Here is a 16,119-nt window from a genome sequence, read left to right on the forward strand (position 1 = left end):
CAGGCAGATACAATGTGTAATATTAATCTTCCGTCTTAATACAATTCAGTTAAATAAAAAACGAGAAAGACTATTGGGAAGTCTTTAGATTCGAAACAGAGTTAAAACCAACTGATTGACCTTTCATGGTTTAGGATATATGAGCTGTGAAGGTTAAAGATGTAAGCTTTCGATTTTATACCTACGCACTAAGGAAAACTAAACTTGGTCTGGTTCTATACTCAAAGTGTGAAGAAAAAACACAATATTAAGCAAAAGCAAATAAACGGAATAAAGCTAACTGGCATCCTAAATAGCTGTAATTTTGGAAATAAGACTTTGTGGTAGTACTTTCAAGTTTTTGTTGTTGCAAGTATGAAAATTTGAAAAAGCAAACAACCTACAAAGACCAACAAATTTAGACAAAAAATGTTATGGTGGCCAACAGGTAGCAAAAATGTGTCGTAATTTTTCGAAAACATTTTTAAACATTTCGTCTTCGGTTCCAATGTTTGTATTTTCGAGAAAGTATAGGAATTTCCCGTTAATTATTTCAAAAGCCTTTGATAAAAATTGGCATTAAGCTTTCTCAGTGATGCAAAAAAAAAACTTTTGAAGATAATTAAAAAATTAAGTTAATAAGTTTGTAGAAAACTTTGATTTGTAAAACCTAAAGCTACGTCCACATTATGTTGATCAACACTGTTTTTTTGTAATTGTTGACTCGTTCACTCACTGAGCCTTTTACTAATTTTTTTCCTTGACAAAATCTAGTATTCGATCATTAAAAAAATTTCTATTATGAATGAATTTTTACCGTATTCATAGAAGATTTCCAATACGAATAAAATTCGTGATAAATATTTTCAAATAGAAAATTCGTTCTCCATAAGACATAAGCTGTTAACCGAGACACAGTGGTGCCTTTGGTGTTTTTCGGCGTCAAAAATCATTTGCACGGTAATTTCTTGACGAAAAATCGTAAACATTGGTACACTGAAAAATATTAGTATGGACATGGTTTATTTTAAAAATTACGGGCAGAATAATCGTTCAAATGAAAAATATTCAAAAATTTTGAAAACAAAGCCCAAAAAGTGCCAAATTAAAAATTCCTCAAGACCATTTATTATGGATTTTTTGTATTGAGGGACAATCTTCTGACAACTCTCCTATTTATTTTCTTTAACAAAATGACGTCACTTTTTAGACATAAGAACCGTACGATGATTTATCTTCCTATTCGAATGGAAGATTATAAAAATGGCTGTGCAAACGACTTCTAGTAGGTATAAAAAAAATAAATAAAGTCGCATTTTGAAGCTATTTACTTCAATTAATCGATTTTTTTTTTCAAAAAATGATTATACAAGGTATAATTCAGGAGGAATGTGCCAAAAAGGTAGAGCGTTTAAGTTGGGTCTGACAAGAAAAAAATCATATTGAAGGGGTCTCTACTCGACCTCGTTTAGCCAGGAGGGGCAATTTCCTAAAAAATTGAGTCTCAAGATCTAATTTTCAATCAAAGTTTTTAAAAACTGACTTGTTTATATTCAAGTATGTATTTCAAAATCGTATGAAAAAGATTATGCAAAAAATGATTTTATAATTAAAAACTATTCAGTTGTTAAGTTGAACAAAATCATTCGTAGAACTACATATTTTCAGTAGAGCTCTTCTATTAAATTGTATATTCGTATAAACCTTTACAATTTTGTGTATATATTTATTTATATCACAATATGACAATTAGATCACCATAACAACAATGTAGGACATGTGCTTAACTCGGCAAAAAAAAAAAAATTACCTTGAATTTATCTATTTTATACAAGCAGTTCTTTAGTATTTTCTTTTATTATTCTTCAAACACGTGTAAACTTAAAACAAAAAAAAGTTCATTTGAAATTTGAGAATTAGGTACTTTTTCTTTTTGTATTGCGTAAATCCCGACTGTCAATGTACGCAAAGCGTTTAATTAAATTTTAAATGAAAATCTTAACCCATGCCTTTGCATACCTTTACGGTCCAGTGCTGACTTCATATTACACAGCTTTAAAATGGGTGACAACTACAAAAAAAACTACATATTATTCATGTTGTTATGTTAGGAGGAATAAACAAACAGTACCTACCTACCTCTTAAAAGTTTTTTGCGTAATTTGAGAAAAAACAACAGAGCCAGACCCCCAACGATACAAACGAAAGTAGTTCACAGTGGGACGTGATTTTAGAAAAAGATGGAATAAAATGAGAAAAAATTCATTGAGAATAATTTAAATATTGTTTTCCACTTTGAGTTCAAAACTTAGGCAAAAATATGGCCGCGCTAATAATTTTGGATTTACGATAATATTCTCTTTCGGAACAAAGAAAGTGTGAATTATATATTTCAAACTAAAATTTCATAAAAATTGACTTGATAGAGTTTATAGGCTAAGATATCGTGAGCTTTTGTCTCTCCTAGCTTTAAGTTCTTGAATTTTTTCCAAGATTTCAAACGATTCTGCCCCACTGTTACCCGACAAATGACACTATCATTTTAATTTCTTTTGATATCGTTTTGTATAGCCTAGCCTAAGCCAGTATCGTGTTTCAATTTTAATTGAATGCAAGTTATGTGATGATGTAATTAAAATCAATTTGTCAATTTAGCGGAAGGTGTAATTGACTAAGTTCGGGAATAACTCGGCTGTTCGTCCGATATAGAAATTTAAAAAAAAGTCCAAAGTATAAATGAGTTTATTTAAAACGCCCCAAAGCGCCGCGTAACGCTCTATAAGTCATATGACAATTGACAGCTGATTATAATTATCACACAAAAATATTTTGTTGGATACATGAGAAGTATATAAGTTAGGTAGATATAGTGACAAATTATATATTATTTGTTATTTTTAAAAGTGTCATTTGAAGTTTAAATGAAAACACGAGCTTTTTCGTGGATAGTTTATACTCGTACGATAGAAAAATGATTGGGTTCAAGTTCCATTATGAAACATGTTTAATCGGTTTAGATTTTAAAGTGAAATATAGTTTGAGAAGTTGAGTTACAAAGCAGGAACCAAAATTTAGCAATGAAGGGGCTCGGGAGACTAAGTGTTGTTGGTTGTCCAGAATTTAAAGTAGATAATGATTTAAACTATATAAAAATGGTCGGCAAAAAACAGAAAAAAATCGAGAGCTAGAACTTTGTTACGTGATTTTAATTGACTTTAGTGTGCTAAATTCAAAATTGCTTGCCGATTTATTCTATTACGTCTAGTTTTTAGCTATATTCATCACTATTTTCCCTATCAAGTCTCAAAAACTTATTTTCAATTTAGTTCTTTTTGATGTTTACCTCTAGTAAAAAAAAAAAATATATTTTTTCCGCAATATGTTGCTTTTTTTAACTTAAAAAAGTCCAAATCAGAAGACGAAAACTGAAATTTGATTCAAAAAACCATTTATTACTTTGAAGAAAACCAATCAAGATTTTAAAATATGTATCACTTTCTTTTTTAAATATCTTTGAAAAAAAAAAAATTATTTTGAAAAAAAGTAAATTCCTTTAGGACATTTTAATATGGCGTTTTAAGATTGCATAAGTAGTTTTGCAAGAAAAAATTTAACGGTGATGTTTAATTCTCAAAAAACGCGTTTTTGACCTGTTTACTCAAGTATTTCAAAAACGTGACGTGAAAACTTCGATTTCTTATCCAATTTTTTCAAAATAATTCATTAAAGTATAAAACCAAATTTGCAACCCTATTTCCCAGACTACTCAACTTATCCCTTATTACTATTCAATAATGGATGCGTAGCATAAAATACCATTCATGACTGACAATCGATTACCAAATTCTCATGACTCGATGTGACAAGTGCACACAAGCTCTACCTCTCTGAAAAGGAATAACAACACCTCTTTGATGATGGGCTCCCCAAAAAGGGTCGAGAGAATAATGGTGTTGTAAATCCCGTGTAAAATATGCGGTAGTCACTGGTAACCTTACTCCAGTTGTTATATCCACTTGTGGACTTTATTGGATGAATTGCAGACAATAACGACGGCGACACAACCAACGACCAATGTAGGCAGTGCAACAGCAGCGGCAACATCAATAAGGAAACCTTAAAAGTGCACTCGATGGATTGTTGAAGTACCCACCTAACCTACCTACCAACCAAACCAGCAACCCATACCTGCTTGTCAATGCGACATCGACAGTAATTTCAACATTTTCCAACATGAATTGTAAGACGAGCGTAGGAATGTCATCATCGTTGCTATTGGATTGTAAAGTATCACTATTGCTTTTTGATTTATATGATTTATCGATTTATCGCCACAATTGAGCCGATTTCAACGCGCGGCATATAAATTGAAAAATGGGTGGCAATTGTGAATTGTTCGTCGTGGGGATGGATGTAATCTCTTTGTTGAATGATGTTGATGTAGGTATGTGTGGGATAACAGGGTGAAGGACTTTTTGTTCGATTTATCATTGAAAGTTGAGGGTAATATTTCAAAGTCAATGGAGGACGAGAGAGAGAGTAATAATAATAATAATAATCTTGGCCGAGAATAGAAGTTAATCAGGAAATTGGTTGCGAAAGAAAGGAATTTAATAATTTTGGATAGTTTGTGGGGTGTGAATTAAGTGAGAAGGAAATGAGTTTTTCATGAAAAGAAGGAAAAAGTATTGTTATTTTTGCTATTATATTTTGGATTAAAATTTAAAACTACACAAAAAAGTTGTTATGCAAAATGTTTTTTACTACTGTTAGCGAAAAAAAAAATCCAAGATGTTGGTTATTAAATTACTTAGAAAATGTTATTTATCCATTGTAATCTTTTTCATCTCCCTCAAAGTAGTCTCCGGGGAATTTTGATTCTCTCAGAATTAGAATTTTCTATCGATAGAAATGAGCTGTCAAAATTTTTATAAATTCTACAAAACATACAATTTTATCTCACAAATTTTAAGCAGAAACCGTAGAAAAAAAAAAACTTTGGGTGAGTTCAATCACTTTTCGGATAGACTATCTGGGATACCCTTATATGGAATATCTTTATATTTTATCCAGATAACCACTAATAAAATAATGAAAGAAAAAATTATTGTATATGAGCAAATTACATACATAGTATTTACAAAATCGACTTCACTTTATTTTTTAATTGAACAAATTTTATAAGTTTGACGTTTAACAAACAGCTCAATAGCTGTTTGTTTTTCACGTTTACGCAATTATTTCTGATGGGGTGTTCATATAAACCATTTGCGAAAATTTATATTTTTCTACAAAGTGGAAAATTATATCGTTACATAAATACCCTTATTGTAGTTTTATAATTTGTTTTGCAAAAAACAATTCTCAAAACACCCATGTTCGGCAGCGAGTAGACAAAAAAAAAAAACACCCATTTGACAATAAAATTGAAACTTTAGATTCTTGGTTGAAATGTTACATAACAGCAGAATTGCAAATAAACTTAAAATTTTTGTACACCTAAAGAAACACCCTTTGACATTGAAAAATGTTGGACTTATTTTATTAGTAATGCCCATGACAAAGAAAACATTTTTAAGTAAAGTTCTAAGGGTACCATTTATATCATTGATTTCTTTGGATTTATAACAAAATTTCTTGGTATCGCAAAAAAAAAAAACACCCTTAAGCCTTTATCGACTGCTTTGATTCTTGGTGTCTGTCTAAAATAAAATATTTTTACCAATTTTCATTGGTCTATTTTTTTTTCTCACAGTTTCTTGGTACTTATTCTGAATTACATCTTTTCTTGAAAAAACACCCTTTCACAGTCAACTAATTTCATTTGTATTTTTTTGTTTAATTTTTTTTTTAGTGCGGGTCACTGTGGTGTATGTGTAACTTTTTTTCTTATTAAAAAACTATTATTGCAATATTTAATTTTTCTAACCAAACGATTCGACTATAGCTCATCATTCTCTAAATTTTCAAATCTCATATATATAATTCTCCTGTGCGTTTGTTTGTGACCCTACTCCTTCTAAACGACTTGATAGATTTTTGTGAAATTTGGTTGGGGTGATAAGGTCCATCCGAGACAGGTTTTGTTTTATAATTGGACCCAGTAGGTGGCGCTGTTGTCAATTTATATGCAAATTCCGTATTTGGGGTCGAATGACTGAACAGATTTTTGTGAAATTTTGTGTGTGCGATAAGGTCTATCCGAGACAGGTTTTGTGTTATAATTGGACCCGGTAGGTGGCGCTGTTGTCAAGTTATGTATATGCAAATTCCGTATTTGGGGTCGAAAGACTGAATAGATTTTTGTGAAATTTTGAGTGCGTGATAAGGTTTGCCCCAGACAGGTTTTGTGTTATAATTGGACCCTGTAGGTTGCGCTGTAGTCAAGTTATTTGTGCTCCACATATCAACCGAACCGAGTGAACCGGAAAAAGTTTAACACATTACAGGGCTAAAATTTGAAAACAAATACTTGGAAAGGCGGAACGAAGTCCGCCGGGTCAGCTAGTAATTTATAATTCAAGTAATGTCAAATGAAGCGATGTCTAGAAAAGTTGAAAAAGTGTTGTGAAAATTTAAATTTTGCTTGTGTGTATTGAAGTGTTTGCTAGAATCTTACTGCTGAATTGTATGCACGTTTCCAGCAACCTTTTCATATACTTTTGTATAAAATCCGTTTACATTTTACGATTTATGTTTTTATTTATTTTATGTTTTTAAACAATTTTTTTTTAAAGCCAAACTTATAATAACTTATAATAATAAAAAAAATCATGTGTGCAATTAACACGTGGTAGAAGTGACACCTTAAAAAATCGTTTTTCTTGCAAAAAAAATAAAATAGAAAAAATCTACCTATTTTTATTCTATCACCTTCAAATCCATGTTTTTTATATGACAATCTATATAAATTTTATATCATCTGAAAGCTTGTTGTCTTAGCTCAAAATATATATATATCGATCAAGTCTATGAAATATCTACAAAAAGAGCTAGAATTTTTTAAACTCGATGAAATTTCATCCAAAAAGCAAAAAAAAACATTTATTTTTATGTTCTCATGCTATTAAATCAATTTTTTTGTTTGACAACCTATACAAAATTTTATACCATGTCAAAGCTTATTGTTTCACCTTGTATAATGATGAATAAATCTTATTTCAAAGATGTCTACAAGTGAAGTTAGAATTTTTTAAAGTCAACCATGTCGAATTTCCAGACTGAGATTACGGTACTTCCTACACTGGTAGCTGGTCATCGCCAACAGATCTCCACAGGTGTTTTGAGGTATTTTTATTATTATTTTTTTTTTTTTTTTCAATTTAAGATTGTGTAACTTGTAGAGCACGTAAAGTTATGTGTGATATATCAAATAAAATGTTATGTTATCAGCATGCGTATTAAAGTTAAATCAAATTTGTATGTGCACTAGATCAAAAGATATAACGTGTGTTGGAAAAGAACATCTTTTTACCATTTTTTTTTACCGAATTTTGAATATGAAATTAATTGAAATTTTGTACAATTTAATTACCTATCTACAGTACAAATTTCATTCATCTATCTATTAAAACAAAAAAGTTATAACAAGTTGAAGTCGTGTCGCATTTTCGTTTCATCTTGTTTCAAATCACTACGATACTAAAGAAGTTTTCACTTCTAAAATCTTGCAGTTTGCTCCCCACAATCAACACTAATTTTTCTAGAAGTTATGGCATAATGTATTAAAGACACCTTACATTTATTTCCAATTATTGCTTCATTTCTATGAAGCAAATAATATTTTGAAACACCCTGTAGCTATGAATATTTATTTTTTCATATTTCCAAAGTACAGTAGTAATCATAATCACATTGACAGTCAGAATTATCTACTATATGATTATCTTCATTTGACAACCAATTATTACTGTCAATAATCTGACAACCTAAATATTTCTCTTAAAATTATTTCTATAAATTAAACTTACAAAGTGTTAATTCAATTTAAATATTGATTAATTAAACTTTTAACTATAAAACTAGATAGATACCTATTTCTCTATTTCCTACTAGATGAATCTATCTAATTCACCGTATAGTAGTTATTTATGTCAAATACAAGTAAGCAACCACAATGTCACCACAAATACGGCTGATTTATTGCCTCAACTCGTCATATATGTATTCCAGTAATTCTTTTTTTTTAAACTAAATTACCTTGTGTATATGTTTTTTGTGTGTAGGAATAAGCTACAGTCTGTTTGTTGTTTTAAACATGTTATGGTTTTACGTTTTGCCTTATTTTTTGACATTCATTTGACAGTTGCATATCTAGTTGCATATCTAATTGCATTTTCATTCCATATTTGGTTATGATGTCATTTCGATTTAGGTCCTCGAAAAAAAAAAAAAAAAATAAAAACCTGGTTGTGACATACAAAAAAAAAAAACTTCTAAAAACCACATGAAACCTTGATCTTAATTATTTAACCAAACTCGGTATCAAACAAATATTCAACAATATCAAATGTAAATAAAACAAATGGAGCAAAAAAAAATTTTTGTTTGCTCTCAGAAAAAAACACCCTTCACAAAAAATTAGTGTGACAACTGTAAAGTTTATGGTTAACATTAACTTGGAATATTTATTGACTCGTCTGGGATTGTAATTCACCAATTTACCTCATCCCGTCTAAACATAAACTAAAAATTCAAATAAAATAATATTTATATTTTTTGTTCGCGAACTCAGTTTAGGTACAGTGGGTGAATAAGTTGGACTATTTTGTGAATGACTAGAATAACATTTACATTTTCATTGAAAAAACTTTAAAGTGACGTCCACAAACGGCACGTAACGCAATTTCGACGCAGAACGAAACGAGTTGTCCGCAGTTTAAGTGCGTTCGCGACGAGTATCTCTATCTGCCCGTGGCTCTAAAAATAGCCCCGCCAAATAAGAATTCATTATTTTGATTCTGACTTTTTTTTCTTTATTTTTTTTTTTTATTTCTGTTTTATTTTTATTGTCGCGTTTTTGTTGGCTTGCAAAATGATGTACTGCAAGTATATAAAACTGCGAAACCTCAATTGTCATCCTCTTTGCCTTTAAAACCACAATTTATCCCACTGTATAATGAGACAGTGTACAGTGGGACAGAGGACAACGGAGGAGACAGTCAATCTTAAAAGGGATGTGCGACACCATTGTCACTTGTAATTTTTGCATCTATTTTTTTTTTCTCTTATTTCCACTTCTTCATTTGCCACAATTGCAATTTGTAATTTTATTCGTTTGTTCTTTTTTTTTTTTTATTTGTTTCTTTTTTGTTTTATTTTTCTTGTGTTTTGTTTGTTTAAGTCTTGTTCTAAATTTAGATACTTGGGAGCAACAGTTTACAGAGTATCTTATAGATAGTGGGCATCAGTACGTAGACCTGTGTCGTAGATCACTAGACAGAGTCTTTTAAGAGATTTTTTTTTTTTACATCTTCAATCAGCAAGGTAGCAAGCGTGTGTTAGATCCGTTTGCTTGGCTACTACCTATTACCTCAATATACCGAGTATTCGTATATATATTTTTTTGAATCAATTAACTTGGTGCCGTAATTAAAATAAATTTTTTGTATAAGAAAAATAAAGAAGAAAAAAAATCAGCAATGAATGTAAAAGTGATTGCAACATACCACCGTAATAATGGGATCACCATTACGAAAAACTAAGTGACATTGCATCGGCCTGCCCTGCCCTGCCCTGCCCTGCCCTGCTCCTCCTGGTGTATATCGTTTGTGTGAGAAAATATTTTATTTTTTTATAGAAAATAATTTTGTGAATTTCCCTAAATAGTGAGTGAGAGGAGTGAGTTAGTTAGTGAATGAGCGGGTGAGTTTACATCGAGTAAATGTGGGCAGAGTAAAAATTTTGTTGTAAATTTTTATTATAATTTTTTTTTTTTGTGGTTGTGTGATGAAAATGTATAAACATGGATGGAAATGATATCTATCAAGACCGCCGAGACACAGAGAGATAATGATGAATGCATCAGTTGCAAGAGATTTAAAAATTAGACAGTTATTTAAGTCGGAAGTGCTTGTTTTGCATATTTTAATTAAGAAATGACGATGGAATGTGTAGAAATGTTTTTATTTTTTTTATTTCAAAAAAAAGTGCAACACCTTTGTGGCACAATACAAACACTGCTATTCTACAAATTGAGTTATCTCCTGATGTACTTTCCGCTTTTAATTACTGATTAAATTTCTGTAAAAGACAACAAAATTTATTTCGATGTCGAATATCAATTACTATTATTAGTAACAGCTCTGATTTTGACGATTTTTTTTTCAAACGTAGGTAATTAAAAATACTTTAAAGTCTATAGATTAAAAATTGCCGATGTTGCCGTGTTGTTTTTTAAAATTAAAATTAAATTTTTTTTGAACAAAACCATATTTTTGCTTAAATTTCATAAAACAAATGATAGCAAAAGATTCTCTAAGTAATTTAAGAAAAAAAATATAAGGGAGTAAGGGACAATCTTCCATCGTTTAAGCGATAAATGCAATTTGCTCACAAACTGACTTCAAACACAAAACAAATATTTTGAACACAACGGCAACACCTTCAAAATTTACAGACACGTTTTTGAAAAGCCAGAATCTCATTTCTATCTGTTAAATTTAAATCCACTAAATTTAATCAAGAGTTTTTGAAAGAATAGTCATCAACTTAAAATTTTGGAAAAAAAAAAACGTTATTAAAAAATTTTAAATGGCTTTTTTTAACTTTATCGTAGTAAAATATGAATTTATTTAGAAAAATTTTTTTGGCCATTAATATTATCAGTTGAATTCCGAAGAGGAAAAGATAATATATATTACAGTTTTGAAATAAAATATAAAAATTACTTCAATTTCATCGGATTTTCTTGATAAAAACTGAATTTTTGCATTGAAATAATTATTGAATTTCTCAATGACTTTGGCAAATAAGAACTTAAAACTTTTGCTATCTAACTTTCAACAATAAGGGTACTGAATGAATAAAAAATAACTTAGTATTTAAATGTTGAACTTTAAAAAAAAGTAAGTTAAATTTTTTTCAAATCTTCTTTAACAAAAATTTCTTCGAAAATTAAATACTTTTTAATTTTTTTCATAAACCGTTATACATTTTGACATTTCCTTTTATAATTTCAAATCATAATAAATGTGTCCAAAAAAATTTGAAAATAAATGCATTTTATAATACGAAAAAAATTTTACAAACGATTTGTTGAAATTTTGTCAATAATTTTTTTTTCAAAAATATGAGTTAAATTACCATTCTTTCAAAAGCCCTTAATTCAATCAACTTAATTTTAATTTTACAAATATGACTAAGCTTTAAACTTTTTAAAAATGTATATTTAAATATTTTAGGTGTTGCCGTTGTGTTCAAATATTTTTTTTTGTGTTTGAAGTCAATTAATAAGAAAATTGCATCTATCGCTTGAACGATGGAAGATTGTTCCTCACTCCCATATATTTTTTTTCCTTGAATTTCCTAGACAATCTTTTGGCATCAATTTATTAATGAAATTTAAACAAAACTTTTGAAAAAAAATGTTTTTTGTTCACAAAAATCTTCAATTAAATTAAAAAAATCAAAACGGCAACACCGGCAATTTCTAATCTAGAGACTCATTTTCTCAGTTTTTCGAATATATGTACATATTTGTATGTTTCAACTCTTGGCTTGAAACCTTGACGATTATATACGATTATATCAACTTTGGGATCTGTGACCCAACTTATTAAATAATTAAAAAACAATTGAAAAATAATTTCAAATAACAAAATATCAATATTTGAGAAGTATGTATTAGATATGAATATCTATCGTAAGTGTTTAAGTAAAGTACTGAAAAGGCAAAGTAATCATAATGGTCACAAAGTTGTCTGACAGATAGCAATAAACTCACATATTTACGTGCGTTTTGCCAGAGATTGTGAATTTTTTAATCGGTGAGCAGTTAAAAACTTCTCTTGTTGAAAAAAAAAAGAAAATCCTCCAATTTTAAACAGTTCGTACGTAGGTACCTACCTCGGAAGAATTCTTTGAGCTGGCAAAACTTCTTTCAACGGTGATGTGGCAAAATTGCCTGGAACTCGGGTCATTATCAATATGCGACGTCACATAGCCTATAACCAGTGTACAAGCAAGACGTTTCCAACGATACTTCATGTGTCCGATTATAATAAATAGTCTAGAAGCTATGATACCACAGATGAACATACATTCATACAAAACGGTCAAACACATAACCCCCTTTTTGGCTTTGCCGTAGTCATGTAAAAGAGCATAAGTCTCTATTTTTAGAAAATTATTTGTTAGCCCAGAATGGAAAAATCCGCTAATGCCAACCTAGTTATCTGATTCTAATGCTCCGTCATGCATTCCGCAACACAAATCAAACAAACATATTTTCAAAATTAATATTTTTTCAATAAAAAAAAGTTACACATACGCCACAGTGACCGTTTAAATAAAAACTCTAAGAACTTTGTCTTTCGTTGACCCAATGTTAAAATCTTTGACCCTCAAAATAGTATAATTAATCATTGGGAATCTGAGAAATAAAAGGCTCACATCTGGGGGCTCTTTTTAATTTTAGGCTCGTTCTTTAAAAAGAAGAACAATAAAAACTGACTTGTACCGAATTATTCAAGCTTTATTTTGACTTAACTAAAAATTCCTCAAATTTAAACTTTCCTTCAGATAATTATACAGTTACTTTTCCTCAATGACTGCAAGTGTAGACGAGATATCGAAACAGCAATCGAAAGCTCTTTACTATACCAAACAATCGTTGCGTTGTATGTTTGTTACAATATCGGCACAACGATTGTATGTATTTACCAAATTTTTGACAATATCATCAGAATAACGTTAAAAATTATTGCGCAGATTTCAAATTCATTTCGCGAACAAAATTTGTCTTATGGTTTAAAGAGAATATTTTTTAATTTTTGTGTTACTAACCGGGTACTACTGTTACTGTGGAATGAGTAAGACGTAAATTTAAAATTAACTTCAGAGCGGTCTTTTTGAATAGATAAATTGACGGTTTCCTCTCTTCGCAAATTAATCACTTTCATTTTGTGATTGATTAACTAGTTGAAGATACAATCAATTGCAATCAGTATATTTTGATTTATCGATCTTCAATAAATGCATTTCATTGATTCAAAAATATTGAAAAATATATTTTCTTGGTCTATAAATATTTCGATTTAGATTTATGGTGTCGTAAAAGTTTTCAACTTTGTTTTTTTTTTTTTTCAATTCGAATATAAATAGATGATTGTCTTATTGGAAAAAAAAACTTTAAAAAAAAGTGTTTTATATAATATGTCAGCTAATGCCATACCTTCTGAATTCTTAACGTCTTATAATTGAGTTTTTTTTAAAGCCTTTATGCTTATTAACTTGTATAACTTAGCCATCAAAAATTCTATTTGTCATAACGTTCGTTTTTATTGAAAACTAAAAATTTAAATTAACATAGTCACTCGGGCGTATGTGTAACAAAATACAAAAAAAAAAAAACTTCTTACTTAGGCAAACCGTTAATATGCGTCTTCTTTTAGCAAACGCGTTTAAATTCTCCTCAACAATGCTAGAATAAATAAATACTTCGAGACGGAAATACCATATTCGTCAACATTAAAATATTTCCGTATAAGCTACTTATAATAAATTTGTTTGTAAATATACCTAGAATGTAAAAATTCAAGCTTCATTATGCAATTTTAATGTCAACCAGTTTCAAGTATAAATATTTGAGTAAAATCAAATTCAAGCGCTTCTAAATAGTCAAAGTCAGAAGTGGAAAAAGAAAAAAAAATGTAAACAAAACAAAATTAAAGACAACAAACTAACACAAAATAATAAATACTTGCAAATAAATTGCATTGTACCACGTTTTTTATATCAATGTTTACAAAAAATTAAGACGCTTTCTCATCGCTTTCGGCGCAATTGAGTTCCAATCGTTTAGAGAAAGAAAACCCTTTTAGCTTTTCTAAGCTATTATCGGTTCCATTGATGCGCTGACACATAAATCAGAGAATCTGTCGAATAACTAAAAAAAAAAAAAAAACTAAAAACAATAATATTAAATACCAAGTGTAAACAGTGGGAGCGTTTGTTAAGTTTTGCGGAAAAAAATACTTTTCTTGGTTTTATGTACTTAGTTCTTTATAGAGAAGGCCAAGACGAAGAATATCATCTACAAAATTATTTCGGACCAGGACTATTCCGTTCGCTAAATTTCGAACGAGGAATATTCCTTTTGCTTAATTTCGGACTGAGAATGTTCCTTTCGAAAAATTTCGCAAAATTTCGGACGAAAAATATTCCTTTCGCTAAATTTTGAATGAAAAATGTTCCTTTCGCTAAGTTTCGAACGAAGAATATTCTTTTCGTTAAATTTGAAGAATATTTCTTTCACAAAATTTCGGACGAAAAATATTCCTTTCGCTAAATTTAGGTTGAAGAACATTCCTTTTGCTAAATTTCTTACGAAGAATATTCTTTTCGTTAAATTTCAGACCAAAAACATTCCTTTCGTTAAATTTTAGACGAAGAATATTCTTTTCGTTAAATTTCGGACGAAGAACATTCCTTTCGCTTAATTTCAGACGAAGAACATTCCTTTCGTTAAATTTCGGAAGAAGAATATTCCTTTCGTTAAATTTCGGAAGAAGAATATTCCTTTTGTTAAATTTCGGACCAAGAACATTCCTTTCGTTAAATTTCGGATAAAGAATATTCCTTTCGCAAAATTTCGAACGAAGAACATTACTTTCGTTAAATTTCAGACTAAGAACATTCCTTTCGTTAAATTTCGGACGAAGAATATTCCCATCGCAATTTCGAACGAAGAACATTACTTTCGTTAAATTTCGGATGAAGAATATTCCTTTCGTTAAATTTCGGACGAAGAACATTCCTTTCGCTTAATTTCGGACGAAGAACATTCCTTTCGTTAAATTTCGGAGGAAGAATATTCCATTTGTTGACGAAGAACATTTCTTTCGCTTAACCCATTCTCTCCCATTGTACTTTTTAAAGTACAGCGAAATGCATTGAGATTGTGCATGCAAAACCAGTCGGGGACATAAAATATTCGTTTAAAGATGTTTTTTAGATTTAACTGAGTATTTTTGATTTTTCCAAATACATATATTTTCTTAAATTGAATTAGGGTGTACCCAATTGTCTTTTTGCGCAAAGCATTTTAAATTATTTTTCTTTTTGCTTCGGTCGAAAAAGTTTGTATATAAAAAAAAAATTTAATAGACCAAATGTTTTGCTTATTTCTGCAATAATCAATTGGAAATAAACCCAAAATTAAGAAAATAATAAATTTTATCATATTTTTATACATAAATAGGGAGATAAGCAAAGCTAAAGTTAAATGTACTTTAAAAAGTACAGTGGGTCCAGGCGGTTGCGGGGAAGCAGTATGTCCTCCTTCCCCTCCTAAACATATTTCACTAATACTGAGTGCAAGCACTGTATAATATGTAAGCAATAATGGTGTGTAGACAATAATGGACACACCATAGGATTTGTGGTACGTGCGAGGTTATGTCCCTGGGCCTTATCTTATATCCCTGATTTTTTGACCATTGGACAGTATCACAGATGAAGAAGACATCGATGAAGACAACATAAAAATAATAGAGCTACGGTAATGTTCGACTTAAAATTACAAAAGTACTAACACTCCAATATCTCAAAAATCGCATTATAGAGAGCGCTAGACAACAGTTTCTTAAAAAAAAACTGCCTACACAACTAAAGTGTCGCAAATGTCATTTATGGTTAAAATGTTGCTGTTGAATGTGTAATGTTACAGTATGCATTGCGAAAGAGTATTTTGAAAATTCTAATATTTGTGAAAATTAATATGGTATGCATGATCCCATTGTACTAAAAAAAGTACACCCCATAACTCCTTACCAACAATTTTTAAAAATAGTTTTTCTTTCTATATATCTTAACTTTTATCTAAATAAACGGAAAATATCATAAAAATACATTATTTTTAATTTTTACTACACTCGGGTGCTAATGGGTTAATTTCGGACGAAGGACATTCCTTTCGTT

The 16,119-nt window shown here is 29.8% G+C and overlaps 1 protein-coding gene across 3 annotated transcripts in view; it reads left to right on the plus strand.

Annotated features, from left to right (window-relative positions):
- The window catches only part of LOC129916960 (E3 ubiquitin-protein ligase RNF181 homolog), a 91,999-nt gene that overhangs the window by 12,102 nt on the left and 63,778 nt on the right, over window positions 1-16,119 (plus strand). The window contains exon 1 of one of the 3 annotated variants that reach the window (XM_055997228.1): window positions 9,727-9,751. The exons of 1 other annotated variant lie outside the window; for it this stretch is intronic. The gene's annotated coding sequence lies outside the window, so the exon portion shown is untranslated. Of the gene's footprint in view, window positions 1-9,726; window positions 9,752-9,820; window positions 9,844-16,119 lie in introns of those variants that run through there. One more of the 3 variants, XM_055997229.1, reaches the window with a different exon arrangement.

The sequence above is a fragment of the Episyrphus balteatus genome, chromosome 3 (assembly GCF_945859705.1).
Source record: "Episyrphus balteatus chromosome 3, idEpiBalt1.1, whole genome shotgun sequence".
In the NCBI taxonomy this organism is placed as follows: Eukaryota; Metazoa; Arthropoda; class Insecta; order Diptera; family Syrphidae; genus Episyrphus; species Episyrphus balteatus.